Below are 4,828 nucleotides of genomic sequence, written 5' to 3'. Positions count from 1 at the left end.
AGCCTGAGCCGACACAGCCTGAGCCGACAGAGCCTGGGTGGACAGAGCCTGGGCCGACAGAGCCTGAGCCGACAGAGCCTGGGCGGACAGAGCCTGGGCCGACAGAGCCTGAGCCGACAGAGCCTGGGCCGACAGCGCCTGGGCCGACAGCGCCTGGGCAGACAGAGCCTGGGCCAACAGACCGTGAACTGATAGACTGAGTCTGTGAGATTTAAAAAAAAAATTTTTTTTTGATACAGAGTCTCTGGGATTAGCGGCGTGTGCCATCACACCCAGCTAAAAGATACACTTTAAATATAAAAAACACAGGTAGGCTGAAAGTGACTGCAAAAACCACAAACACACACACACACATATACATATATACATATACACACATATATACACGTGTATGTGTATATATATAATCAGGCTGGAGTGGCTTTTGTTGTTGTTGTTGTTGTTGTTTGAGATGGAGTCTCGCTCTGTCTCCAAGGCTGGAGTACAATGGCATGATCTCAGCTCACTGCTACCTCCATTTCCTGAGTTCAAGCGATTCTCCCACCTCAGTCTGCCAAGGAGCTGGGACAACAGGCACGCACCACTTTACCCAGCTAATTATTGTATTTTTAGTAGAGATGGGGTTTCACCACATTGGCCAGGCTGGTCTCGAACTCCTGACCTCAAATTACCCGCCTGCCTTGGCCTCCCATATTGCTGGGATTACAGGCATGAGCCACCGCACCCAGCCTGGAGTGGCTATATTTATGTAACACGAAATCAGTTTCAAGATACAGAGTGTTACCAGAGGGAAAGCAGGGGAGGGAAGACATCAGTTATGAATGTGCCTAATAACAGAGCCTCAAAATACATGAAGCAAATCCAACAGGATTAAAGGGAGAAATAGACAATCCCACAATCATAGGAGGAGATTTTAACATCTCTCTCTCTCCAATTCTTAGAACAGTAGACCAGAAACATCTGAAGACATGGAGGATCTGAATAACGCTATCATCATCTTGACTTAAGTGGTATTTATAGTAACATATCAGGCTGCACGTGGTGGCTCACACTTGTAATTCAGGCACTTTGGGAGACCGAGGCAGGTGGATCACCTGAGGTCAGGAGTTCAAGACCGACCTGGCCAACATGGTGAAACACCATCTCTACTAAAAACACAAAAATTAGCTGGGTGTGGTGACGGGCACCTGTAATCCCAGCTACTTGGGAGGCTGAGGCAGGAGAATGCCGTGAACCCAGGAGGTGGAGCTTGCAGTGAGCCGAGATCACACCATTGCACTCCAGCCTGGGCAAGAAGAACAAAACTCTTCTCAAAAAAAAACAAAAACCAAAAGTTACACATAGTAAATAACCAAAGTGCACATGGTACATTTTCCAGCACAGACCAACTGCTGTGTCCTAAAACAAGTTCCAACCAATTTTAAAAGAATCATACAAAGTACACTTTCTGAGCACAAAGGAATTAAATTAGAAATCAACAACAAATAAAACAGGAAAAACTCAAATGTTTGGAAATGAACCCACTTTTGAATAAACCCTGGGTCAAAGAAGAACTCAAATGGGAAATTAGAAAATATTTCCAGGCTGGGGCCAGGCGCGGTGTCTCACACCTGTAATCCCAGCACTTTGGGAGGTTGAGGCGGGTGGATCACAAGGTCAGGAGTTCAAGACCAGCCTGGCCAGCATGGTGAAACCCCATCTCTACTAAAAATACAAAAAATTAGCTGGGCGTGGTGGCGCACACTTGTAATCCCAGCTACTCGGGAGGCTGGGGCAGAGAACTGCTTAAAAACCCGAGAGGCGGAGCTTGCAGTGAGCCGAGATTGTACCACTGCACTCCAGCCTGGGCGACAGAGCGAGACTCTGTTTAAAAAAAAAAAAAATTTCCAACTCGGGTGGGGAAAAAACAGAAGAAAATATATTTCCAACGGAATGATAATGAAAATATAACGTCAGAATTGCTGGTGTAGCTGAAGCAGTACTTAGAACTCTACAGCTGTAAGTGCATGTAAAGGCATGAAAGCAGAGACCTGAGATTCACTCTGGAAGCCAGGAAAAGAAAGAAACCCAAAGCCAAAAAAGGGGGCCAGGCGGCCGGGCGCGGTGGCTCACGCCTGTAATCCCAGCACTTTGGGAGGCCGAGGCGGGCGGATCACGAGGTCAGGAGATCGAGACCATCCTCCTGGCTGACACGGTGAAACCCCGTCTCTACTAAAAATACAAGAAATTAGCCGGGCGCGGTGGCGGGCGCCTGTAGTTCCAGCTACTCGGGAGGCTGAGGCAGGAGAATGGCGGAACCCGGAAGGCGGAGCTTGCAGTGATCGGAGATGGCACCACTGAACTCCAGCCTGGGCGACAGAGCGAGACTCCGTCTCAAAAAAGAAAAAAAATGGTAAGACAAACCACAGGATGCAAGAAAATATTTGCAATATACATAAATCTGATGAAGAACGTGTTTTAGCCGAGCGCGGTGGTGACGCGCACCTGTAGTCTCAGCTGCTCGGGAGGCTGAGATAGGAGCATCGCCTGAGCCCCGGAGGTCAAGGCTGCAGTGAGCCACGATGGCGCCACTGCACTCCAGCCTGGGTGACAGAGTGAGGCCCTATCCGCCACCCCACCCCACCCCGCCAAAAAAGTGTTATGTTACAACTCCACCCGATTAAACAAAATGGGCAGAAGATATGAGCAGACACTTCAGAAAAGAAGATGTATAAGTGGCTAATAAGCACATGGAAAGATGCCATTGTTAGTCTTCGGGGAAATGCAAACAACACAGACTCCCGCACGTGCACGACACCCTGTGTGCACCCGCACTGCCAGTGGGAGGGCAAAGATCCCGCACATGCACGACACCCTGTGTGCACCCGCACTGCCAGTGGGAGGGCAAACAGCACAGCCCCTGTGGAAGATGGCTACAGTTTCTCAGAAAGTTAGATGTGCACCTTCCTGTGGGCCAGCCACTCTGCTCCCAAGAGAAATGAAGACAGATGTCCACATGAAGACATGTGCCAGGGCCTCTGCCGCAGCTTCATCCAGTCACCAGGAACTGGGAGCAGCCCAGGCACCCACCGGCAGGCGATGGGTAATGGTGGCGATGTTTGGCCACACGGTGGAAAAATCCTTCGGCTGTGGAAAGGAAGAAAGTGCAGATAAAACAACATGGAAGGATCTGAAGGTCACTGTGTGCAGCCCCTTTGTATAAGACTCTAGAAGATACGGCTGCAGTCCCGTCAACTCCTGGGCGCTGGGAGCCCAGGCTTTTGGGGGCCGCAGCGAGCGCTGGTAGCTGCGTGGGACCAGGCGCCATCCCAGCTGTGGTGGCAGCTTCAAGGGGGTGGTCAGACTCACCTGCTTGTGTACTGACATGGATGTGGTTTATTGTATGTAAAGTACACCTCTGTAGAGTTGACTCAATAGCAGATGAAAGTGTTGGTTGAAATCTTGGTCTTCTGGTTGCTGAATCAAAATGATGTTTTGTGACTTACTGTGGTACTCAGGACACCCTTTAACCAGAGAGGGAGCAGAAGGGTCTGTGATGTCTGGAGTTTTCCACCAAGCAGAGGAAGATGGACTCTGCTGGGCAAATGTTAAAGGGACAAAAGGAAAAGCAGACTTGATCACACTCTGTGGGTGGGGCGAGCAGCATGTCTGTGACTTTAACACGTTCCAGCTGAAGGATTTCACGTCAGAGAGAGGAGGAGCTGAATTAGAGAAGAGCATGCTTTGTTTTTTTTTTTTTTTGAGATGGAGTTCGCCTTGCACAGGCTGGAGTGCAGTGGTGCAGTCTCGGTTCACTGCAGCCTCCGCCTCTGGGCCCAGGTGATCCTCCCACCTCAGCCTCCTGAGTCGCTGGGACCTCAGGCTCCCGCTACCAGGCCCAACTAATTTTAAACTTTTTGTAAACTTTAACGGGGTCTGGCCGTGTTGCCCAGGCTGGTCTCCAACTCCTGAGTTCAAAAATTCCGACCACCCCCACCTCCCAGAGTCCTCCAGCGGCTCACACCTAGGCAGCCTGGTCAGTTTGTGAGGCCATGACCTGAATCCAGCATGGAGTGGGCGACAGAGTGGAACATCCCTGTGGCAGGGATTGGATCTGTGGCCTCCAGGGCCTCAGTCTCCCTGCTGCTCACAGCCCTTTCCAAGGACCCCTGGCCTAGGCCATCAAGAGGAGCTCCACAGGCCTGGCTCGGCCTCAGCCCCTCTCAGGGTAACTTGCCAGGGAGGCCCCTGAGCCAGTGCAGTGATACCACTTGAGGGTTTGTGCGCCTGGCAGGCGTCTCCTCCCTTTACTTAGGAAGGCAGGGCCATGGCGCCAGGTCCTGTGGCTGGCAAGTGCAGGAGAGAGGGGTTTGTGCGGGAGGACCGGTGCCCACTGCGTGCAGCCTGGGCCACTGAGTTCCGTGCTTGCTCCCTGAGCAAAGGCCAGGCCAAGGGCCTGTATCCCAGGCCCTCTCACCCGCAGGAGGCCAGCAGGCCAGCTCGGGGGAAATGCTCATGGAGACAGCCCTGCCAAGGCCCCCACAGCCCAGGGACGGCCCCTCCAGGACGCTCTGCTCGACAGCCAGGGACCAGCAAGGGTGTAGACAGAGGGCCCAGACTGGACCCAGACCCCGCACTGTAGGCCACAGCCCACATGGGTTGCCCTCGAGTGACCACGGTCTCACCTGCTGCCTTCATCTGCAGGACTGGGCCGGGGTCTGCAGGGCTCAGCTGAACCCATGAGCTCCCAGAGCTAACCCCTGACCACCAGGGCAGGCAAAGGGCTGATGTCGGTATCCCCCATCCTGGAGGGGCAGGTAAGGCCCCGCCTACACCTCGCCCCCCCCTC

At 52.7% G+C, this 4,828-nt stretch overlaps 1 protein-coding gene across 1 annotated transcript in view; it reads left to right on the top strand.

Moving 5' to 3' along the window:
• Window positions 1-4,828, top strand: part of LOC105555170 (chromosome unknown open reading frame, human C1orf159) — a 26,535-nt gene that overhangs the window by 10,969 nt on the left and 10,738 nt on the right. Inside the window, exon 2 of the mRNA XM_012001969.1 lies at window positions 4,684-4,796. The gene's annotated coding sequence lies outside the window, so the exon portion shown is untranslated. The remainder of the gene's footprint in view (window positions 1-4,683; window positions 4,797-4,828) is intronic.

Source organism: Mandrillus leucophaeus, unplaced genomic scaffold, assembly GCF_000951045.1.
Source record: "Mandrillus leucophaeus isolate KB7577 unplaced genomic scaffold, Mleu.le_1.0 Scaffold672, whole genome shotgun sequence".
NCBI classification, from domain to species: domain Eukaryota; kingdom Metazoa; phylum Chordata; class Mammalia; order Primates; family Cercopithecidae; genus Mandrillus; species Mandrillus leucophaeus.
This window is presented reverse-complemented; position numbering and strand designations above follow the sequence as displayed.